General features: G+C 48.0%; 1 protein-coding gene across 8 annotated transcripts in view; it reads right to left on the bottom strand.

Moving 5' to 3' along the window:
* Window positions 1–25,969, bottom strand: part of ST3GAL4 (ST3 beta-galactoside alpha-2,3-sialyltransferase 4) — a 63,649-nt gene that overhangs the window by 8,963 nt on the left and 28,717 nt on the right. The gene's annotated exons all lie outside the window — the stretch shown is intronic.

Raw genomic sequence — 25,969 nt, 5'->3', positions numbered from 1 at the left:
AACAGAGGGTCACCTATTCTCCACCATCCAAGGCGTCCCTTGGTCTGGTCACTGCCTGCCTCTCCATCATCAATCCTGCCAAACAGGTCTGCTCAGGCCAGGGGTCGGGAGTGAGGATGGGGCTATGACATGGTCCTCATGAGGCCTCCTTGATCCCTTCTAGACCCTGACCAAATGCAAACAGTGCTCACGCCTCCCCACCCAGCCATGGGGTAAGCTCAGGGAGGGAAGGTGTTTGAATGGGGAACACAGGGAGCTGGGAGGGTCTGGCTGGCCAAAGAGGAGTCAAGAGACACTTTCAGTAAGGGGGAAGGCAGTAAGGTGAGGACTGTGCACGGGAAGGGGTGAGCTGCTGTTCACCCCTGCACACAAGCAGAGGCTTCCTCACAAGCACCAGCTCAGCCAGGGCCACGCTGCAGAGTCACTGCGGAAGACATTTCTGTGGCTTCCACAGCCACACAGAGGCACCAGATGCCAAGTGCCAGTTTCTTCCATCCACGCCATGCTTCCTGATGATCTGGATCGGAAGAGTCCCTTGGACCACTTCCTACAAATACATTTCAGGGCCCTCCCCTGGAGACCAGACCACCTGGGTCAGCCTGAGTATGGCCTGGGACGGGCATTTTCACAAACAGCCCATGTGAGTCCGACGGTCGATCAGGAAAGGGAGGCAAGCACTAGCGTTTGTGCACCAGTGGAAACCTTCCATGTTTTCATAGGGGCTGGGGACAGCATCTGGATGACGCCTGGCCCATTTTACAAACCATTAACCAATGATCCTGAGCCCTGTCCTATGGTGGAATCAGTGTCCTGCTCCCCAGCGGGCTCATTGCCAGGCTCTGCTCTGAACCCACAAACACTGAAGGATCAGAGTCTTGAGTCAGAGGAGACAGCCAGGCAGGGACCAGGGTCAGACTCCCTCAGGAGAGTCAGAAGCACCATCCCCAAACCTCAGAAGGGATGAAACCTAGTCCTGTCCAGGAAAGAAAAGTGATCAGTTTGTAATCAGCAGGAGTCCCCAGTTAAAGGTGTTGTCCTAGGAACTCCCCCGACAGCTCTTCTGAAAGGGGCGTGCCTTACCTACCCCTCACCCCACAGCAATCTCTGAGTCATTTCCTACACATGGCCCTCCTCGCCTTCATAGCTTTTCCCATCTGTCATCAGCTTAGTTACTTGTTTGCTTTCTGTCTCCCCAATTGGGATATAAGCTCTGTGAGGGTTGGAATTGGGTCTGTCCTGTTCGCAGCTCTAGTCCCACATGTAGCACGCTGCTTGGCACACAGTAGAGTACATCAGAAAGTACTGAATGCGTATCAGATTGGTTACCGTGGACGATCACACCTCCCTCTCTGACCTGCAGTTTCCTCGCTGTCAAACTGAGAAGTCAGCCTATTCCCACTGCTCAAAAAAGGCCAGATCAGTCCCATGGGCATCCCAGAGCCCAGACAAGTGGATTCTTTGGCCCCCTTCCAGACCTATAAAATCAGAATCTGCATTTAAACACGATACCCTGGCGATTCATATATCCGTCCGAGTTTGAGAAGCAGTGGTCAAGCCTGATGTTCTTGATTATGGCTGAAGAAGAGACTCACCTGAAGTACTTTAACAAAAAAATTTTTTAAATGAGTATCTGGGTTCCAACACCTAGAAATTCTGGGTTAATTCATCTAGCCCAGCACTGGAATTCGCTGAAGCCCGCTGGGTGATTCTAAAGTGTAGCCAAGGTTGAGAACCACTGGTCTGGATGATCTGTGGGTGATCTGAAAGCACACTTCTCAAACCTTGATGTGCACACTGTGATAACTCAGAGGGTGCCAGATGGGGGTGCAGGGCAGGCGGGGATTTGCATTCTAACCAGCTCCCTAATGGGGCCTGCTGCGTGGCGAGAACTACTCTTTTGAGTTGCAGTGCTCCGAACCAGGATCCCTCCAGCTCTAACACTTCAGGACCTTACGAACTGCAGCCTCTCTCACCCTCCCTGCTCCCTCTCTCCATCTTCCTTGCATGACCAGGGTGCGTTTCATCTTCCTTTCTATTCATAGGTCACAGCATTGGCTGCACAATGCAATGACCTGAGGAGCTTCAACATATAAAGTCTAGGCCCCACTCTCCAAGATGTTTATTTAGTTGGTTAGGGGTGGGGTCCAGGCATGAATAGTGAATAGTAAAACAAACTAGCGCCGCACCTCCTCTGTGATTCTAAAATGCAGCCCGGGTGGGAAACACTACAAAGAGCTCATTTCACCTTTTGTGAAAGACAAATACACACGTATCCTCCAGGGCTGCCTTCCAGGGAAAAACCTTTGGCGTCAGAGGTGAGCAGCGTCAGAGGTGAGCAGCGCTAACCAGTTTTGAACAACAAGACAATTAGCCCTTCTTCGACCTCTTCCCCAGTAAAGTTCTACATTGTCTTGTCTTCATTCCAAAACAGTGTCAGCGTTGCGCTAAGCAAACTGGGCGAGTCTTAGGGCTTGCTCTGCTATACCCAATCAGGAATTTCACAAGCCCACACCCTCCCCTTGTGGGGCTGAGGGTGAGGATTGCTCAGTGGCCCCAGGCATTCCAGGGCTTCCAGGGCTGGCTGCGCCTTCTCCCAGCAGCTACCCCACATTGCTGGTCTAGCTCTGAGCATAAAGGGCAGGAGAAAAACCACAGTAGAGTACCTGGGTGGGAAAGCAGGCATCAAATCCACTCATGTCCAAGGGGACCAGCCTCTCACCAAGAGGCCAGCTCACCCAACCTGCTGGGCAAAGGTGCCCCCGGATAGGAGACAATCTGCTCTTCTTGGTGCTCTGCCAGGAACCAAGATGTCCCTGGCTGAAGGGAGCTGGTCAGTTCTGCCACAGAACTTGCCCAAGGGCAGAACTGGGGGACAAGGTGAAGAAATAAGGCCCAGTGGAGGCAGAAACCATGCCTCCTGCTGCCCCAGCATTCGCAGCCTAACGCACAGTGAGTACTCAGCACATACCCACCAAACCAAGTGAGGCAGAACTAGATATGCCCCCGGGGGCACAGTATGATGCCCAGCCCCTCAGAGCCCCTGGACCCATAAAAGCAATATGGCTTAATGTTCTGGGGAAGGGGTCTGGAAAGACCAGAGGGGCAGAAGCTCGCAGTTTACTTGCTGGTTCTGTGATCATAAGTGACCACTTACTCTTACTGTCCTCAGTTTCTTCTTCTTTTTTTTTTTTTTTTTTTTTTTTTTCCCCCCCCAGACAGAGTCTTGCTCTGTCGCCCAGGCTAAAGTGCAGTGATACAATCAGCTTATGGCAACCTCCGCCTCCTAGGTTCAAGTGATTCTCATGCCTCAGCCTCCTGAGTAGCTGGGACTACAGGCATGTGTCACCACGCCCGGCTAATTTTTGTATTTTTAGTAGAGATGGGGTTTCTCCATGTTGCCCAGGCTGGTCTCAAACTCCTAGCCTCAAGCGATCGACCCCCTTGGCATCCCAAAGTGCTGGGATTGCAGGCATGAGCCACCGTGCCCGGCCATCACTGTCCTCAGTTCTGTAGGGAAAACCTGGAGCCCCTGTCTGCCTGCTGTCTACCTCTAGACTCTCCTACCTCCCCTCTTCCCTGCAAGTCCTTCCACCTAGACACCAGATCCACCTCACCTTCCCAGAATAGTTCCCAATCAATGACTCCTCTTTGCCCTGTGTCTCCCACCTCTCCTTCTCTATTCTGACTTATAAACATGCTCAAGTCTCCTCTTCCTTAAAAAAACAGCAAACCTCTCTCTGCTCTATCTCCTCCTCAAGCTACCCCTGCATCTCCCTCGTTCCCTCAGTGATCAAACTTCTTCATCTGTACTACACCCTCACTTCCTCCTCTATCCCCCGACCCCTACGCCAATCCCTCCACCCTTGTTTTTATTCTGAAATTGCTCTTGCTGAGGCCAGTGACCTTCTAATTGCCAAACCTAAGAAAGGTCTATTGTCAGTCTTCACTGCGCTGCTCAGAGGCCTTTGATGCTGTTGGCCATGCCTCCTCCTCGGCTTCTAGGTCAAGGTCAAGATTCCCTTCAGGTTTTCCTCCTGCCTCCGGGACAGTAGGCTCTGCTACCGGGGCCCACCTTTTTTTTTTTCTGGGTGGGAGTCTCCTTCTGTCACCCAGGCTGGAGTGAAGTGGCACGAACCCACTGGAACCTCCGCCTTGTAGGTTCAAGTGATTCTTGTGCCTCCCTAGTAGCTGGGATACAGGCACCCACCACCATGCCTGGCTAATTTTTGTATGTTTAGTAGAGACGGGGTTTCACCATGTTGGCCAAGCTGGTCTCAAATTCCTGACCTCAAGCGATCCGTCCACCTCAGCCTGCCAAAGTGCTGGGATTACAGGCGTGAGCCACCGAGGGTCCACCCTTTAAATGCTGGCATTCTCAGGGGCACTGTCCTTGAACCTCGCTTCTCCCCTGCCACACATTTTCACGGGACAAGTTCACTCATTTTCAGAGGTTTAACTACTATTCATACACTGATGATTCGAGCTCTTTATTTTCAGCACTAATTTCTCTTCCACACTCCATACTAGTATTTCTAATTTTCTAGCTGGATGATCTTAAATTCCTCAAATGGAAGAAGATGCTCAAAGCTGGACTCTCTCCTCACTCCCAACCCCCATATTATCAACCCAGTCTCCCAACACCTCCCTCTTTCATCCCCCCATGGTTACTAAATATTATCAGTTCTACCCCCATTTGCTCATATTCTAGCAAATGCTTGCAAGCTCCTTACCACAGGCCTGGCATCATAGGTGAAACAGGGGATGTCAGATTTTACAAAACTCAGCCCCAATGTGAAGGTCACATCGTCTAGACCCTCAGAAATACTTCAGAGTGCAGCCCTCCAGCTCCTCTTCCGGAGCCACAGCCTGGTTCCAGATCCCACCCCAAGTTACAGGCTTCCTAACTGGTCTCTTCACCACAAGTGTTTCCTCACTCACGCCGCTTCTTCGAAACTGCCAACATGGTATCCTCCTAAGAAATGATACGGATCAAACCACCCTCTTGCTTCAATCACTCCGCATTCCTTACATGAAGCCAAGGTTCCTTAGCAGGTAACCAGGCCCCTTTCAGTCTGCGGCCACGAGAACTGCAAACGCCATCTCTTACCCTCCTCCCAAGCACACTAAGGGAGCCACCTTTTCCCTCCCACTGTAGCTGCCACATCCCTTTTCCACCTTTATTAAGGTGCCTGCTATGGTTTGAATGTGTCCGCTGAAGTCCAAGTGCTGCAACTTGATCCCCAGTGCAACAGCATAAGCAGGGCCTAATAAAAGGTGTTTAGATCATGGGGCTCTGCTCTCATGGATGGGTTAATGCCATTATTGTGGAACTGGATTCTTTATAAAAGGCCAGTTAGGTCCCCTCTTGATCTGTCTTGCCATTCCACTTTCCACCATGGGATGACACAGCAAGAAGGCCCTTGTCAGAGCAGCCCCTTGATCTTGGGCTTCCCAGCCTCCAGAACCACGAGCCAAATAAAATTCTATTCATTATAATATACTCAATATGTGGTATTCTGTTACAGCAGCACAAAATGGACTAAGACAGAAAATTGGTGCCAAGAAGTGGAGAGGGGAGGGGAAAGCAGGGGAGGCGAGGGAAAGGAAGAAAAGAGAGACAGGGGAGGGAGGGAGGGAGGGAGGGAGGCAGGCAGGCAGGCAATAAAGAGGGATTAGAAGATCTGTAGGGAAAGTCTGAAACTTCTTAGACTAAGTGGTTGTGGATCAGAATGGTGGTAGAAATATGGATGGTAAAGGCCATTCTGATGAGGTCTCAGATATATCTGAAGATTAAGGTACTGGAAACTGGCATAACAGTCATCCTTGTTACAAAGCAGCAAAGAATGAGGCTACATTATGTCCAGGTCCTCAAACTGTATAGCAGGCAGAACTTAAGAGTGATAAACTAGGCTATCTGGTGGAAGAAATATCTAAGCAGCAAAGCATTTTGGTTGCTATATGACTTATTTTAACTGTATACTGTAAAACTTGAGAAGAAATAAATAATTTAAAGATGAAACTTATAAAGAAAAGCAGGGTTAGGCACAGTAGCTCATGTCTGTAATCCCAGCACTTTGGGAGGCTGAGGTGGGCGGATCATTTGAGGTCAGGAGTTCGAGACCAGCCTGGCTGACATGATGAAACCCCATCTCTACTAAAAATACAAAAAAATTAGCTGGGCATGGTGGCACACACCTGAAATCCCAGCTATTAGGGAGGCTAAGGCAGGAGAATGGCTTGAACCCAGGAGACAGAAGTTGCAGTAAGCTGAGATTGTGCCACTGAACTCCAGCCTGGGCAACAGAGCGAGACTCCATCTCAAAAAAAGAAAGAAAGAAAGAAATGTATAATGAAAAGCAAAACAGAACTTAGAGACTGGAAGGATTCTGAGACTGGCCCTGTAGTAGAGAAAGAACTTTCAGGAGAGGAAAGCAAGGGTGCAGGCATGTTACCGTTTGATAGTTTAATAAGAATATTAGTATGGACCACTTGATAAGGAGATTAGTATTGGCCAGAGCCACTGTTTGATAAGGAGATTAGTACGCTAAGAATGAAGCCAGAGGCTATTCATCAAGAAAATGAGAACGATCCCAAAGGCACTGCAGAGATGACCTGTGATCACAGCTCTGGGAGTGCCAAAATCTGAGGGAAGGAACTACGTCAAAAGCCAGGTCTTGGGAGCCCTCAGGACCTATGGCTCACTGTCCAGGGCCACCTCAAGTCTCTGCTCCCACATTTAAGCACAGTGCTTCTCCGCCTCCCCAGCCATGGCTCAAATATGCCCAGGTACAGCTTGACCTACCACTCTAGAAGGTGCAAGTGGTGAGTCTTGGTGGCGTCCCACATGGTCCTAATGCCACCAGAGTACAGAATGCAGGGGCTATGGGCCTGGCTCCCTCCAACTAGATTTCAACGGATATTGCGGACAGCCTCGGGACCCAGGCAGAGACTGGGTGCAGGGGCAGAGCCACCACCAGGGAGCCCCCCTGTAGGGCAATGCCCAGCAGAACTGTGGAGTCAGAGCTGCTCAGAGTCCCCAGGAAGCCTAGTGGAGCCGTGGGAGTAAGGCCGTTCTGACACCCCAGAACTGCAGAGCTACCAGTGTGCAACAGCAACCTGGGGGAGCCGCAGGCACGAGACTCCAACTGGTGAGAGCTGCTGCATGGAATGAGCCCAGCAAAGCCAGGAAAGCAGGGCTGCCGGAGGCCTTGGGGGCCCAGGTCCCTACCCGAGTGTGTCTGGAAGGCAGGACATGGAGTCAAAGAAGATTATTGTCAAGTTGGGATTTAGTATTGTTCCCTCTGCTGGGTTTTGGAGTTGTTTGGACCAGTTGCCCCTTTCTTCTTGCCTATCTCTCCCTTTTGGAATGGAATATCTGTCCTATGCCTGTCCCATCACTGTACTTTGGAAGTAGACAACTTGCTTGATTTCACAGCTCATGACTGGAGGGGAATTTCATTCAGGATGAACCATGCCTTGAGTTTTACCCACAGCTGACTTAGATGAGACTGTGGACTTTGGACTTTTAATGTGGTGCTGAAACAAATAAGAATTTGGGATTATAGGTAAGAAGCAAATGTATTCTACATGTGACAAGGACATACATTTTAGGGACTGAAGCAGAATGCTATGGTTTGAATGTGTCCCTCAAAGTTCATGTGCTAGAAACTTGATCCTAAATGTTAATGTTGTGAGGTGGGGTCTCATAAGAGTAGGCCATGAGGGCTCTGTTCTCATGAATGGGTTTAATGCCATTATTACAGGAGTGGGTTCCTTATAAAAGGAAAATTAGGCCCCTTCCTGCTCTCCCTCTCCACCTTGCCTTCTTCCATCCACCATGAGATGATGCAGCAAGAAGACTCTCACCAGATGTGGCCTCCAGAACTGTGAGCCAAATAAACTTCTGCTCCTTATAAATTACCTACTTGGTGGTAATGGCAGCACAAAACAGACTAAGATAACATCCTAACCCTCCACATCCCGCTCGCTGGGACCATGCCACTCTGGTAATATCTGGCTGAAATGGTTCCTCTCCTATGAAGTCTTGACTTATACTTCCAAATGACTGATGTTTTGGTTCCCATGAAACATTGTTTATACCTTAATTTCAGCACTTAGAGGTAACAAAATTTTATATTATACGAGGTTTTCATGTCTTGCCCACTAGCCCATGACCTCTGAGATTGGAGACATTTTTATACCAAGAGCCCACCAGAGTTAAGTGTACTATAGAATATGCTTTATGGTACAATGTAATTTTGTGTTATATCATTCTGTCTTTTCCTAGCTTGCCTAAATGACCTCTGTGGTCAGGAACTTCTTTGTATCTCCAGATTCTATTAAACTGCCAAGAATGTAGCAGATGTTTTATAAACATCTGACAAACACGTAATAACATGTGAATAAAGATGTATTGCATGTTCCATTAACAACTGAAATGTACTGCACGCTCAAAACGCAAAACCAGGATCTCTCAATCTCTGCACCACTGACTTTGAGGGCCAGAGAGTTCATTGTTGCGGGGTCTGTCTTGTGTATTATGGGATGTTTAGCAGCCATCTCTGGCCTCTACCTACTAGACACCAGTAGGAAATCCCTCTTCTCAGGTGTGACAAAATGTTTCCAGACATTTCCAAATGCTGAGGACCACTGTGCTAGACACTTCTAAGGGCTGTGTGTTAAATATGATCTCGACCCTGTGAGTTCAACATGATAATTACCTCCATTGTAGAATCAGGGAACTAAGGTGGGAAAGAGGTCAGTAATGGGCCCAGGTTGTACAGCTCGTGAAGAGTGGAGCTGGCGCTGGAATTCTGGCTCCTTCAGCCAGAACCCCCACATCCTACGGCTTCTAAAACCATCCTGTGCAGACTGGCTCCCTAGACTCCATGATCCCTGGGATGTCCACCTCTGCCCTATACAGCAATTAGGGGAAGGGGTCTCAAGCACGTCCAAGTCCTTCGAAGGCGCCGCACAGTGACGAAGAGCCTGTCGAGCCCCTTCTCAGCCACGCTTCTGCACGAGACACAGTCTCTAGCCCCCACAGCCCTGGTGCTCTCTGGAAGCTCTGGAGTACGTGTTCAAGGCACACAGCTGTATTTGTGGGACCACTAACGCCTGCCAGCTGGACACCAGACTTCCATGAATCTGACCATTTTTTGCAGCCACATCCCACCACTGGCACGGACTGACTCTCTCCGCCGTAGGCCAGGTCTCCCCAGCTGCGGACTCCTCTGGCTTCCCTGCTGAACCTCAGCGCAGGCCTGGGCTGTACCTGCTTCCACACATTCCACAGCCTGTCCAGGAGTCAGTCTCCACACTGTCTGCCAACCCACAGCGATTCCTCTCGGCTTAGGGTCCGCTGCCCATGTTCTAGAAGGGACTCGAGCTGGACTGTGCATTTGACGTCATTAATACAACTGCCAGGTATAGCGAGAGCAGGCTACGGGCTGGGAAGTTCTCCCATAGGGTTAGAATCCACCCGATCAACACTCGGATACAGATGGTCCGCTAATTGCAAGTCTCCAGAACAGACCGGCCATCTGTAAAACTCCTCCTCAGCCCCAAAACTCCATGGACTCTTCTCACTCACGGGGAGAGCCCAGGTCCTTGCTCTGACCCACAGAGACACACGTGCTCTACTGGCCAGCACCTCCTCCCTCCTTGCCCAGCTCCTCTCCATGGAGGCTGCCCCACGCACCAGCCTCACCGGGTCTGGGGGGCTACCTAGGCATGCTCCCTCCTCTGAGGCTTTGTACTTTCGTTCACTCAGTCAAGAATGCTTTTCCCTAGACATGGGCTTGGCTATCTCTCTTCACCCAGCTTTCCTTTTCTCTATTTTTTTTTTTGGAGACAAAGTCTTGCTTTGTCGTTCAGGCTGGGGTACAGTGGTGTGATCTTGGCTCACTGTAACCTCCACCTCCCGGGTTCAAGCAATTCTCGTGCCTCAGCCTCCCAAGTAGCTGGGATTTCAGGCATGCACCACCATACCCAGCTAATTTTTGTATTTTTAGTAGGGACGGGGTTTCCCCATGTTGTCCAGGCTGGTCTCGAACTCCTGACCTCAAGTGATCTGCCAAACTCGGCCTCCCAAAGTGCTGGGATTACAGGGGTGAGCCACTGTGCCTGGCCTCTTTGTCCAGCTCTTACTCAGCTTCTCTACTTCCCAGCAACAACTCCAAACACCCAACACTGCAGGTCCCCTCCCCTGCTGGCAAAGATGTTTCTCTTGTTTTGCTTGCTGCTGTATCACCCATGTCCACAATAGTGCCCGGCACCCAGCAGGCTCTCAATACAATCGTGTTGAATTAATAAATGGATCTGTTCATCGGATGGCATCGCCCCAGTGCAGGTGGAACAGCGTGGAAGAGGCAGTGACAGTAGGTCAGATGTCTTCTGGCCCCTGTGGCACAGCCCCTGGCTGGACGCTGCAGCCTCCCCCCATCATTGAACACTGTGATCACTGCACGCCTGGGCACGGGGAGGCTGCCTGCTCATTAGAGTTGGCAGAGAGCACAGTGAGTAACTGACCAGCTAACTGCCTCAGAGCCATGCATGAGAGGATGGAAACATCTTTCAAGCTGTCTGACCTTAGAGGGAAAGCAGCCAGACAGGCTTCTACCTACAGCAAAGGAAGGCTCTCTGTTCCCACCCTCGGGCTCCACAGGCTACCCACCCGCCCCTCACATCCGCCGCTGCAGCCTGGCACTGCAGACTCCTGTACAGAAACATTGTATCACCCATTTATCAGCTGCCAGTCACAAGACACCAACCACTTGAAAATCATACCCAGGGCAGGGCCCTGTGGCTCATGCCCATAATCCCAGCACTTTGAGAGGCCGAGGAGGGCAGATTGCTTGAGCTCAGGAGTTCAAGAACAGCCTGGGCATCATGGTGAAACCCCATCTCTACAAAAAATACAAAAATTAGCTGGGCATGGTGGCATGTGCTTGTAATACCAATTACTTCAGAGGCTGAGGTGGGAGGATCACTTGAGCCCGGGAGGTGGAGGCTGCAGTGAGCTGAGATCAGGCTACTACACTCCAGACCGAGTCAGATCCTGTCTCAAACAAAAAGAAAAGAAAAAAGGAAATCATATCCTGGTGCCTGCCTGGGAGGGGCAGAGGCTTTGAATTCCCTTCTCAGGGTGAGAAAGCTGAAGCCAGTGTGATGTGGTGGGAGTCAAGAGAGCAGGGCCAGGCCCAGGATACAGGAGAAATCCAGGGCCTGTGTGGACCTGCCCCAGGTCCTGGTCAGGGGCTCCCAGGCGCTTCTCCCTCCCAGGAGAAGCGATGCACCCACCCCAAGGATCTAAAGCCAAAGGTACCAGTGTCTGGGGCTGGAATCTGGCTTCCCACCAGCACAGCCAGTCCCCTGCTTCCAGCACAGCCAGTGCCCTGCCTCCCCTGACCCCAGATGCCTGCTGTGAGAATGGTGGACTGCACCAGCCCCACCACATCCCACTTGGTCACCCCAGTCCCAGGCCACTGAGTATTTGCAATGGGGTCAGTCCACACTGACATGTGCTTTAAGTGGAAAATACACACCGGATTTCAAAGATTTAGTACCCCAAAAAAAGAATAAAATATCACCTTCATTATTTTATACTCATCCCATGTTGAAATGCCAAGATTTTGGCTATATTGGGTTAAAATATTAAAATGAATTTCACCTATTGATTTTTACTTTTTAAAACCGTGGCTAAATTTAAATGTTTTAAAAGTAATTTAAAATTACATGTGGCTTGTATTTCTGGCTCCCATTCTATTTTGACTGGACACTGTTGGGCTAGAAAATCTCCAGGATTCCTGCTAGCTCACACTTCCTATGACCCGAAGACAGTGGTGTCCACCCTCAGGTGCCTGCTGGAAGCACCAGGAGAGTTTATTAAGCTTCATCAGCTCCCAAGGCTCCACTTCAGAAAGGCTAAATTAGGAGGGCTGAGATGCCTGTGGAGGGGTCCCGCTTATTCTGACTCGTTTGACTCTGATGTGCAGTCAAAGCACATCAAAGTCAAAAAGACCTCACTCTCCCCCTGTCTCCATCCCCCTCCTCCTGAGCCGTCTGGGCCCTGGGTATGGAAACACATTCAAGGTGACATTGCCCCCCCAGCCCACACAATCACCTCTACTCTGCCTAAACCCAACCTCTTCTGGACCCCCTGATATCCTGCCCCAGTGCCTGCAAGGGGCGGGCCACCCAACTACCCACCTCACACACCTTGCCAGAGCCCACGCAGTTGGGCAGCCACGTTTGAGTTAGCAAGCAGGTCAGATGAAACTGGTTCGCCTGAGCCTTCTCTCCTCTGGCCAAGACCTGTGCCCTAGGCACTGGCTACTGAGACTAAACCCTGTTTCTGCTACTTGCAAGGCATGTGACTGCAGACTCTGCCCCGTCTCTACAAAAATAAAAATAAAATTAGCTGGGTGTGGTGGCACACACCTGTAGTCCTAGATACTTGGGAGGCTGAGACAGGAGGACCCCCTGAGTCCAGGAGATCGAGGCTGCAGTGAGCTATGATCGCCCCCCTGCACTCCAGCCTGGGTGATGACGGAGGGAAACCCTGTCTCAAAAAAAAAAAAAAAAAAAAAGAACAGGAGTTGGTCGTGTTATAAATGTTGAGACATCTGGAATCAGTGGTTGGGACCCAAGCCCAGACCTCTCTTCCGGCCTCCTCTCCTCCAGGCCACAGTTTCCTCCCTGCATGGGGTTCAGACCACCCAGTCCAGAGAAGCCTCCTCACTCCCCCACATCCAGCTCTGTCACATCATGCTGCTTTATTAACTTTGTGGCAGTTAAACCATTCTGTCTCAAGTACCAATTAGACCGCACACTCCGAGCAAGCAGGGACTTCTTATGTCCCATAGTATCTCCAGCACTAAATTTAATGCCTGACACATGGTAGATAACTGACAAATATCTAAATGAATGGAGGTCTGAATTCATCAGCAAACAATAAGATGACTGTGAACAGAAAGTTTCATCAAGTTAAAACACGCCAGGCTTATTTTGAAAAGACCTGGGCATCTAAGGCACAAGGGGCTTGCTAGAAGCTCATACTGGAAGCTGGCAGAGCCAGCACACTTTCTGCCAAATGCATGTCGATGAGCTCACAAGGACCTGCTTTATCCCCAGGCAAATGATGTGGTTTCTGCAGAACTGGAGGTTGTCATGTCCGACCGATCTTAACCACTTACCAGCTCCATGTCTGCTGCACCACATCAGGAACTGATGTCAGACAATAAACTCTGTGCAGTCCCAGGAGAGCTGCAGGCTTGAGGACACCCTGATACCCAGGAAATCTCCTTCCTTCCTACTTACTTCCTCCTAAAGGGGGTCAACCTGAGATGAAACCCCAGGACCAAGCCCCAGGAAACGCAAGGTATGTGTGGCCTCCAGGAACCAGTGAAAAGGGGTATGGACTCAGACCCACGGGCCAATCCAGCCCCTGCAGTCACTGGCCAGGTGACCTTGACAATCTCAAAGCCTCAGATTCCTCATTTGTAAATTACGTGTAACTGCCTTCAGGTCAGTGGTGTTAAGGAAAATAATTTTATACACACACACACACGACCAAGTTATCACAGGTGTTCTGAGCCTCAAAACACACCCCAGTATTTCCACTTCACAACAGTAGGTATGGGCCAAACACAGAGCAAGAACTCTGTAGCTGGAAGGTGTCAGTGACGCTGGATTCTGCCCTCCCCAGACACATGGCAGCCCCTCTCAATTCAAGCGTTGGCCCAGACCAACAAAGAGAGAGACCCACTGCCACTGGCCCCACCACGACCCCAATCGCACTCAGCTCTCCTCCTGGCTGCTGGGTCCACACCAGATGCTACACAGGACCTTGTAGCAGCCAGGGAGGCAAGGAGAGGCACTGCCACCCAGGCTCTGCCCTGCACTGAATGCAGATCCACCTACTGGGCTAGACTCAAGGACTCATTGCTGGGTTTAGGTGGGAGAAGGGGTGAGGAAAAGGAAGGAGACCACATTGGGGAAGTCACACTCTGTCCTTCCAAGTGCCGCACCTCCTAAAGTCAGCACCCAAGCCCCTGATTAATCGCTCTCCGAAGCAGTACCCCCACTCCAGAACAGACCTTTTCAGAGCTGTTCCACCACTCCACAGGCACGGGGTTGCTAAGTGCTCAAGACATCATGCTTTGAGCAAGTCAGGCATAATGCATGCAATCAACAAATACTTGAATATATCAGCACTCCCATAAAACAAAAAGAAAAAAAAAACAAGGAAGCAAAGAGAAAAGCAAGGGACAGGACAGGATCAAGAAACTGCACTTTTGAGTATGTCCCCAAAATATTTGAGACCAGGATGTCAAAGAGATATCTGTACACCCGTGTTCATAGCAGCATTATTGACTTCGCAATAGCTAATGTGGAAGCAACCTCCCAAGCGTCCATCAGTGGACGAACGGATCAACAAAATGTGGTCTACGCATACAATGGAATATGATTCAGCCTGAAAAAGAAAGGAAATTCTGCTACCAGTATGGATCAACCTTGAAGGTACTATGCGAAGTGAAATAAGCCAGTCCCATAAAGACAAGTCCTGTATCATTCCACTTAGAAGAGATACTCAAAGTAGTCAAACTCAGACACAGAAAGCAGAATGGTGGCTGCCAAGGGCTGGGGGGAGACGGAAATGAGGAGTTCTTGACTAGTGGGTAGGATGTTTCAGTTTGGCAAGATGAAGAGAGTTCTGGAGATGGATGGTGGGATAGTAGCACATTCTGAAAGTGCTTAATACCACTGAACTATACACACAAAAAGAGTTAAGATGGTAAATATAACCTTGTGCATTTTACCATAACCACCACCAAAACAATCAAAAAAATAAAAAAAAAGCAAAGAACACAAAAAGGCAATTCACAGATTAAACCCAAACACTTGGTGGACATATGAAAAGATGCTGAGGCTCACTCGTGACCAGGGAATACAGATTAAAACCAAATATCATTTCCACATTGCTGGTAGAAGTCCAAATTGACACAAAGGCTTAGAAGAGCACCTCACAGTATCTAGTTAGGCTGAATATATGCATATTTTACAATCTGGTAATTCCATTTTGAAGTATATAAGTACAACCCACTCCAGGATATTTATCAGGCAGTGCTACAATAGCAAAAAAAAAAAAAAAAAAAAAAAAAAAAAACTGGAAACACTATCATCAGTAGAGCCATGGCTATATACACTGTGCTACATTCATGCAACTGAATACTACATAGCCATGTAAACTGAAGAAATCAATCCATATGGGTCAATTGGGATAAACTTGAAGACATAATGTTACCTTTTTTTTTTTTTCTGAGACGGAGTCTCGCTCTGTCACCCAGGCTGGAGTGCAGTGGCGCAATCTCAGCTCACTGCAAGCTCTGCCTCCCGGGTTCACGCTATTCTCTTGCCTCACCCTCCCAAGTAGCTGGGACTACAGGCGCCCGCCACCACGCCCAGCTATTTTTTTTTTTTTTTTTTTTGTATTTTTAGCAGAGACGGGGTTTCACTGCATTAGCCAGGATGGTCTTGATCTCCTGACCTCGTGATTCACCCACCTTGGCCTCCCAATGTGCTGGGATTACAGGCGTGAGCCACAGCGCCTCGCCCATAATGTTAACTTTTTAAAGTCATGCCTGTAATCCCAGCACTTTGGGAGGCCAAGGCAGGAGGATTGCTTGAGCCCAAGAGTTTGAGACCAGCCTGGATAACATTGCAAGATTTCATCTTTATTTAAAAAATAAAAAAATAAAATAAACAACTTAGCTGAGCTTGGTGGCTTATGACTGTCATCATCCCAGTTCCTCAGGAGGCTGAGGTGGGAGGATCACTTGAGCCCAGGAGATGAGAGGTTGCAGTGAGCTATGATCGTGCCACTGTACTCCAGCCTGGGTGACAGAGCAAGACCCTGTCTTAAATAAAATAATAAAAGTAAAAACTTATGTTAAAAGGTGCTGCAAAAACAAAGTATGAGTCCAAAAACAACACTATTTATGTGTATAAAGAATGTGTGCTTGTGTGTATGATGAAAGAATAAAATACAGGTTTACACCCAACTTTAAGTGATAATTATGTTCTGGAGAGATAGGGAAGAACAAAAGAGGTCACAGGGGCATGTCTTTGGTTCCATACTTGCAATATTTTATTTCTTAAAGGAAAAATATCTAACATCATATGAGAGATAATATTCCCATTTGTTCAACCTGGCAGATTATCACATGCAAGTCTGTCACATTAATATTTATATAGATGAGATATTTTCATATTAATAGAGATAGTGAAGAAATACAAATTGAGAAGCTAAACAAAGAAAGATGAATATATTCACCTACATAAGATTTAAGTGAGACACAGCAAGTGCAAGAGAGAGAAGGAGGAGTAGAGAGAAGACAAATGAAACACTTAAAAGACAACTGAGCCCGGGTGTGGTGGCTCATGCTGTAATCCCAGCACTGTGGGAGGCTGAGGTGGGTGGATCACCTGAGGTCAGGAGTTCGAGACCAACCTGGCCCACATGGTGAAACCCCGTCTCTACCAAAAATACAAAAATTAGCCAGGCATGGTGGCGGGCGCCTGTGATCCCAGGTACTCAAGAGGCTGAGGCTGGAGAATTGCCTGAACCCAAGGAGGTGGAGGTTGCAGTGAGTCCAGATCGTGTCATTGCACCGCACTCCAGCCTGGGCAGCAAGAGCAAAATTCCATCTCAAAAAAAAAAAAAAAAAAAAAAAAAAAAAAGACAACTGAAAAACTAAAGTATATTTGCAACCTATACCTAACATATCAGTAAATTTACTGAGCCTATAATGTGCTCACGTAAATAAGAAAAAAAAAAAAAAAAAAAAAAAACAAGAAACCTAATTTAAAAAGAGGCAAAGGGCCAGGCGCAGTGGCTCACACCTGTTATCCCAGCATTCTGGAAGGCCAAGGTGGGTGGATCATTTGAGGTCACGAGTTCGAGACCAGCCTGGCCAACATGGTAAAACCCCCGCCTCTACTAAAAATACAAAAATTAGCCAGGCATGGTGGCGGGTGCCTGTAATCCCAGCTACTTAGGAGGCTGAGGCAGGAGAATCACTTGAACCCAGGAGGTGGAGGTTGCAGTGAGCCAGGATTAAGCCACTTCACTCCAGCCTGGGAGACAGAGCGAGACACTGTCTTAAAAAAAGAAAAGAACCCAGCTAACATCATAGTGACAGGATCAAATTCACACATAACAATATTAACTTTAAATGTAAATGGACTAAATGCTCCAATTAAAAGACACAGACTGGCAAATTGGATAAAGACTCAAGACCCATCAGTGTGCTGTATTCAGGAAACCCATCTCACGTGCAGAGACACACATAGGCTCAAAATAAAAGGATGGAGGAAGATCTACCAAGCAAATGGAAAACAAAAAAAGGCAGGGGTTGCAATCCTAGTCTCTGATAAAACAGACTTTAAACCAACAAAGATCAAAAGAGACAAAGAAGGCCATTACATAATGGTAAAGGGATCAATTCAACGAGAAGAACTAACTATCCTAAATATATATGCACCCAATACAGGAGCACCCAGATTCATAAAGCAAGTCCTGAGTGACCTACAAAGAGACTTAGACTCCCACACAATAATAACGGGAGATTTTAACACCCCACTGTCAACATTAGACAGATCAACGAGACAGGAAGTTAACAAGGATACCCAGGAATTGAACTCAGCTCTGCACCAAGCGGACCTAATAGACATCTACAGAACTCTCCACCCCCAAATCAACAGAATATACATTTTTTTCAGCACCACACCACACCTATTCCAAAATTGACCACATAGTTGGAAGTAAAGCACTCCTCAGCAAATGTAAAAGAACAGAAATTATAACAAACTGTCTCTCAGACCACAGTGCAATCAAACTAGAACTCAGGATTAAGAAACTCACTCAAAACTGCTCAACTACATGGAAACTGAACAACCTGCTCCTGAATGACTACTGGGTACGTAATGAAATGAAGACAGAAATAAAGATGTTCTTTGAAACCAACGAAAACAAAGACACAACATACCAGAATCTCTGGGATGCATTCAAAGCAGTGTGTAGAGGGAAATTTATAGCACTAAATGCCCACAAGAGAAAGCAGGAAAGATCCAAAATTGACACCCTAACATCACAATTAAAAGAACTAGAGAAGCAAGAGCAAACACATTCAAAAGCTAGCAGTAGGCAAGAAATAACTAAAATCAGAGCAGAACTGAAGGAAATAGAGACAAAAAAAAACCCTTCAAAAAATTAATGAATCCAGGAGCTGGTTTTTTGAAAGGATCAACAAAATTGACAGACCGCTAGCAAGACTAATAAAGAAAAGAAGAGAGAAGAATCAAATAGATGCAATAAAAAATGATAAAGGGGATATCACCACCAATCCCACAGAAATACAAACTACTATCAGAGAATACTACAAACACCTCTATGCAAATAAACTAGAAAATCTAGAAGAAATGGATAAATTCCTCGACACATACACTCTACCAAGACTAAACCAGGAAGAAGCTGAATCTCTGAATAGACCAATAACAGGATCTGAAATTGTGGCAATAATCAATAGCTTACCAACCAAAAAGAGTCCAGGACCAGATGAATTCACAGCCGAATTCTACCAGAGGTACAAGGAAGAACTGGTACCATTCCTTCTGAAACTATTCCAATCAATAGAAAAACAGGGAATCCTTTTATGAGGATAACTCATTTTATGAGGCCAGCATCATCCTGATACCAAAGCCGGGCAGAGACACAACCAAAAAAGAGAATTTTAGACCAATATCCTTGATGAACATTGATGCAAAAATCCTCAATAAAATACTGGCAAACCGAATCCAGCAGCACATCAAAAAGCTTATCCACCATGATCAAGTGGGCTTCATCCCTGGGATGCAAGGCTGGTTCAATATATGCAAATCAATAAATGTAATCCAGCATATAAACAGAACCAAAGACAAAAACCACATGATTATCTCAACAGATGCAGAAAAGGCCTTTGACAAAATTCAACAACCCTTCATGCTAAAAACTCTCAATAAATTAGGTATTGATGGGATGTATCTCAAAATAATAAGAGCTTCTATGACAAACCCACAGCCAATATCATACTGAATGGGCAAAAACTGGAAGCATTCCCTTTGAAAACTGGCACAAGACAGGGATGCCCTCTCTCACCACTCCTATTCAACATAGTGTTGGAAGTTCTGGCCAGGGCAATCAGGCAGGAGAAGGAAATAAAGGGTATTCAATTAGGAAAAGAGGAAGTCAAATTGTCCCTGTTTGCAGACGACATGATTGTATATCTAGAAAACCCCATTGTCTCAGCCCCAAATCTCCTTAAGCTGATAAGCAACTTCAGCAAAGTCTCAGGATACAAAATCAATGTACAAAAATCACAAGCATTCTTATACACCAATAACAGACAAACAGAGAGCCAAATCATGAGTGAACTCCCATTCACAATTGCTTCAAAGAGAATAAAATACTTAGGAATCCAACTTACAAGGGATGTGAAGGACCTCTTCAAGGAGAACTACAAACCACTGCTCAAGGAAATAAAAGAGGATACAAACAAATGGAAGAACATTCCATGCTCATGGATAGGAAGAATCAATACTGTGAAAATGGCCATACTGCCCAAGGTAATTTATAGATTCAATGCCATCCCCATCAAGCTACCAATGACTTTCTTCACAGAATTGGAAAAAACTAAAGTTCATATGGAACCAAAAAAGAGCCTGCATCGCCAAGTCAATCCTAAGCCAAAAGAACAAAGCTGGAGGCATCATGCTACCTGACTTCAAACTATACTACAAGGCTACAGTAACCAAAACAGCATGGTACTGGTACCAAAACAGAGATATAGATCAATGGAACAGAACAGAGCCCTCAGAAATAACGCTGCATATCTACAACTATCTGATCTTTGACAAACCTGAGAAAAACAAGCAATGGGGAAAGGATTCCCTATTTAATAAATGGTGCTGGGAAAACTGGCTAGCCATATGTAGAAAGCTGAAACTGGATCCCTTCCTTACACCTTATACAAAAATTAATTCAAGATGGATTAAAGACTTAAACATTAGACCTAAAACCATAAAAACCCTAGAAGAAAACCTAGGGATTACCATTCAGGACATAGGCATGGGCAAGGACTTCATGTCTAAAACACCAAAAGCAATGGTAACAAAAGCCAAAATTGACAAATGGGATCTAATTAAACTCAAGAGCTTCTGCACAGCAAAAGAAACTACCATCAGAGTGAACAGGCAACCTACAAAATGGGAGAAAATTTTCGCAACCTACTCATCTGACAAAGGGCTAATATCCAGAATCTACAATGAACTCCAACAAATTTACAAGAAAAAAACAAACAACCCCATCAAAAAGTGGGCAAAGGATATGAACAGACACTTCTCAAAAGAAGACATTTATGCAGCCAAAAGACACATGAAAAAATGCTCATCATCACTGGCCATCAGAGAAATGCAAATCAAAACCACAATGAGATACCATCTCACACCAGTTAGAATGGCAATCATTAAAAAGTCAGGAAACAACAGGTGCTGGAGAGGATGTGGAGAAATAGGAACACTTTTACACTGTTGGTGGGACTGTAAACTAGTTCAATCATTGTGGAAGTCAGTGTGGGGATTCCTCAGGGATCTAGAACTAGAAATACCATTTGACCCAGCCATCCCATTACTGGGTATACACCCAAAGGACTATAAATCATGCTGCTATAAAGACACATGCACACATATGTTTATTGCGGCACTATTCACAATAGCAAAGACTTGGAACCAACCCAAATGTCCAACAATGATAGACTGGATTAAGAAAATGTGGCATATATACACCATGGAATACTATGCAGCCATAAAAAATGATGAGTTCACATGTCCTTTGTAGGGACATGGATGAAATTGGAAATCATCATTCTCAGTAAACTATCACAAGGACAAAAAACCAAACACCGCATGTTCTCACTCATAGATGGGAATTGAACAATGAGAACACATGGACACAGGAAGGGGAACATCACACTCTGGGGACTGTTGTGGGGTGGGGGAAGGGGGGAGGGATAGCATTAGGAGATATACCTAATGCTAAATGACGAGTTAATGGGTGCAGCACACCAGCATGGTACATGTATACATATGTAACAAACCTGCACGTTGTGCACATGTACCCTAAAACTTAAAGTATAATAATAGTAATAATAAATATTTCTTTTAAAAAAAAGAAAAAAATAGAAGAAAAATAGGCAAAGGACATGAATATTTACCTTAATGTAAAGAAATGAATGGCAAATAAGAAACTATGGTCATCTACAAATTCCAGCATGATGGAGACAGCATATTTCATTCATCATAACAGCAAAACACAAGGGACCTGAGCTCTCACAGATGTACTAGGAAGAAAAACTAGGGCCACCTCTCAGAGGGAATTTGGCCCATGGCCAGAACTTTATTCTACAGTTTCCTACGTTTCCACAGACTTGTCTATCAGGATCTTCAACAGCACTTTTTCTAAGAGCTTAAGATGGAAACAACTTGAAATCTACTTACAGACAAGGAAACACTATGGAGCTGTGAAAAAGAGGGTGCAAACCTATGCGTGCTGGTATCGTGTAATCTCCAAAACAGTATCCATAGTATCAAAACTTAGGATGGGTGAAAACAATGATATCCATATCTCCAAATGCACTTTCACAAAACAGTTACATGCATACCCAGGTATGTCTGTACACGAATAGGTTTACTCAGAAGGATGCAAAACAAAGGCTATGGCCTCTCAAGAGAAAAGTCCTGGGGGTCAGAGGTCTGGAATGAGAGTGACTTATGCTCCTTCCCATTTGTACTGCTTACCTTTATAATTTTTTTTTTTTTTTTTTTTTTGAGACAGAGTCTTGCTCTGTAGCCCAGACTGAAGAGTAGAGGCCCCATCTCAGCTCACTGCAGCCACCCACCAGGCTGAAGCAACCCCTCCTATCTCAGCCTCCCCAGTGGCTGGGACTACACGCACATATCACCGTGACCAGCTAGTTTTGTAAATTTTGGAGAGATGGGGTCTCACCACGTTGAACAGGCTGGTCTCAAACTCCTGGGCCCAACTGACATGCCTGCCTCTGCCTCCCAAAATGCAGAGATTAAAGGTGTGAGCCACCACACCTGGCCTGCTTACCTTTTTCAAACTGGTGACTGTGATACCCTTTCAAATAAAATTTGATTTAAAAAAAGGAGGAAGAAAAAAAATATTGAAATCTCACACTTGGATGTGAATTCTGGACCAACCACCACTTCTGTGAGTGCAAACGACCTTTCCAGGTGTCAGGTTTTCTTTTGGGTAAATGGGATTTAAAAAATGGCACTATCTGGAAGAGAGGTTGTATGAGCAGACAATGTAGCTCCAAAGACAATTACTGAAATGGAAGCAGCAGATCTCAGACCCTAGAACACGCATCACCTGCGCCTCTCGCTGACTGGCCCTGCTTGCCCTCCTTGTGTCCTACCCTGAGGACAGAAACAGCAGGTGGCAGAGCACCAGCCACAGTATGCACCCTGGGCGATCACGGCCTGGCCAGGGCGGCAAGTGAGGCTGGGCTCCAGCCCTCCCCCTACTTGCCAAACTGTATGCTCTGGTGCAGGGCTTCTCCAATGGGGCGGGGGAGGGGGGTGTGTTACCGTTCCTAATTTACAGGAAAGTGCTGTAGAGATTAGCAGCAACACCATTCAGAGCAGCTAACTTCCTCCTCTCCTCTCCAAGTTAAAACAGCGCGGTGCAAAGATCTGGATGTGCACAGGCCTGGGCATCGCCAGAAGCACCCCAGGAGAAGCTGGCAGAGCCACCCACTGGTGTTTGTCTTTCTCCATGCCATTTCCCCTGTACTCACAAGGATACCCTTCTCATAAGCAGGCGTGTTTTCTGCAGAGCTGGCTCCAGCCACTTTTTGTCCAGCTGTACCCACTTCCTAATTCCGGCACAGCTGGCCAGCCCTCTCTCAAGTGAGGTCACCCACAGGACTAACCTGTGTCCCAGGAGAGCCACGGAGGTCACATCACTCCTTCCCTACTTGCTCCACAGAAGGGCTAATGGAATAATACCCCTGTCCCAGCACAGGCTGGGGACCCCAAGGCCTCCCCAGACAGTGAGGCTGGACAAGTCAGCAGAAACAGGAGCCACAAGGCCTGTGGGCCGACTGCAAGCAGGGAGGGCACTGACTCGAGCACTGTGGCAGGACAGAAACAGGGTGACACGATGGACTCATGGCGTTCATCCTTGGGGGGCACAGACACACAGCAAACAGGAAATGGTGGAGATGACAGGACAATGACAACCACAGGACTACTAACACGGGGCACGGGGGCAGACAGTGAGGGCCACCAGCCCTTGGCCACTGCGGGGACAGAACCATGTCTCCGAGGAGCTGGCTATAAACCGGAGGCCTACATGAAGGGCAGCCATGGGAAGACGGGGCAGGCAACAGAAGGTTCCAGACTGAGAGAAGTGCCCAAGACTCTGAGCTTGTTGGGTGCAAGGCACAGAAAGTTCCATATGGTGGCAGCCAGCCAGGAAAGAATGGGGGTGCCAGGGAGGCTACGGGGACACGTAGTATAGATGTTACAGGCCACCCTAAAAGCTCAGATTCTAAGTTTGGGTGTCATGAATGTCACTGGAGGGCATTAATAACAAAGAGTGACACCACTGGATTTACTTTTTTTTTTGAGATGAGATCTCACTATGTTGTCCAGGGTGGCCTCAAACTCTGGGCTCAAGGGATCCTCCCGCCTCAGCCTCCCAAAGTGCTGAAATTACAGGCGTGAGCCACCACACCCTGTCCTGAATTCACTTTTAAATCATCCCTGGGGCTGTGCTGCAGCTGCTGTGCATAATCTTACTGAAGTTTTCAACCAATTGATGGGGGAGTACTCTTTCATTCTCATTTACAGAGAAGAAAACTGAGGAACACAGGGAATACATTAAGTGTCCCAAGATCAGACAGGTCGAAAATAGTGGAACCAGGATTTAAAATTCAGCCAGAACTACTTTTAATCTCTATACTTTATGCACCCATGAAATTTGGGATGAGTTGTCTGGAGCTCAGAAACTGACCAGGTGGGTCAGGCGCAGTGGCTCACGCCTGTAATCCCAGCACTTTAGGAGGCCGAGGTGGGAGGATCATGAGGTCAGGAGATCGAGACCATCCTGGCTAACACAGTGAAACCCTGTCTCTACTAAAAATAAAAAAAATTAGCTGGGCGTGGTGGCAGGCGCCTGTAGTCCCAGCTACTCAGGAGGCTGAGGCAGGAGAATGGTGTGAACCCAGGAGGCAGAGCTTGCAGTGAGCCAAGATCGCCACTGCACTCCAGCCTGGGCAACAGAGCAAGACTCCATCTCAAAAAAAAAAAAAAAAAGAAAGAAACTGACCAGGTGACCTAACCTCCCATAGCCTGAGTCCTCGTCTTTTAAATGTGGATAACAGCAGCAAGTCCTCAGAGGTGACCTGAGTCTCAAAACATATCCTGGTATTTAACGTCCGCAGCCTCAGCAGGGGCTGGGCACAGAACAAGCACTCAGCACCTGGAAGGTGCCAGCGACACCTGGTCCTCCCCTCCCAGGCACAAGGCAGCCCCTCTCCATTCAAGCTCTGCCCCAGCCCAGCAAAGAGAGGGGTCCTCAGCCACTGCCCCCACCACTACCACAATCGTACTCACCTCTCTTGGCCCATATGTGACAAAGGACCTGCCACGGCCAGGCAGACAGGCAGAGGCACTGCCACTCCCACTCTGCCCTGCCCTCGACTCAGATCCACCCATGGCCCAGCCTCAGGGGACGCTGCTGGGAGTGATGGCATGCAGAAGGGGAGGGGGAGGGGGTCCCTAGGGAGGTGGCTCTCCATCTGTCTCTCTGGGTGTAGCACATCCTGGAATTGGCGCCAAGTCCTGACCAGTTCCGCCCCATTCAGCCTTCCCAGAAGGGCTGGCACACGGATCCCTCAGCCTGACCGGACATCAGCCTCCTGTCCACGGTGCCCCCCACAGGCAGGCCCCCCACACCTGAGCAGAGTCCACTTCCAGAACAGTGCTCCCTCTGCAGATGACATACTCTATCCAAACCCGGTACCCCAAAATCCCCGAGCAGGGACAGCAAAGGCAACGTTCAGCCCTGGAGTCCCTACACAGGTGCCACAAATTCCAACCCTGCCCCACAGTCCAGCCTCTGAATTCAGGCTCTCGGCTCTGGTTTTGAGTGTCTTGGAGCATCGGAGATCTGGGCTCAGAAACCCCTTTCCTCTGCCTCCTCCCGGAAGGAATCCTCACTCGGCAGACCTTGTACTCCCACTTCCCATCACCAGAACATCTGCTGGGCACTGAGACGGACACCATGGTCAGCCTGGTGCTTGATGAACAAGCTTCTGGAACTGTGCAGCGGAGGGTCCGAGGGTCCACACCTCAAGTCCCATTAGTCCCATTAGGAGCCAGCAGGGTTAAAGGGGTTGAGCTGGGGAGTATCGAGGCAGGCTCGCCAGAGGAGAGGGCCCTGCATTGGGAGGGAGAGTGGGGCAGGGCCCCCAGACGAGGACTCGGTGAAGATGAGGGTAGGCAGGAAAAGCAAGCCCTCCGCCCTGCAGCAGCCTGTCCCCAGGAACAGAGAAGGCGGCAAGAGAGTCCCTCTCCAGTTTGTCCCCTGCAGGGAGCCCACCCCCCTCAGAGTGAAGGTGGGCCACGAGGGAAGGAAAACGAGGGGAGGAGGGGCCCTTCTAGGTGTCCAGGGCCCAGGCTCTTTGCAGTAGCCCTTCTGGTGAATCTGCCTGAACAGGCACAGCTGCATCCACACTCAGAGCCTGAAGGCATAGATAGCCCCTTCCAGCAGCTCACACCGGCCCTCCCATGTCAGTAACCTACACAGGCTCCTCCAGCACAAACACACTAGTCCGTACTC

Source organism: Pongo abelii, chromosome 9 (genome assembly GCF_028885655.2).
Source record: "Pongo abelii isolate AG06213 chromosome 9, NHGRI_mPonAbe1-v2.0_pri, whole genome shotgun sequence".
Lineage (NCBI taxonomy): Eukaryota > Metazoa > Chordata > Mammalia > Primates > Hominidae > Pongo > Pongo abelii.
This window is presented reverse-complemented; position numbering and strand designations above follow the sequence as displayed.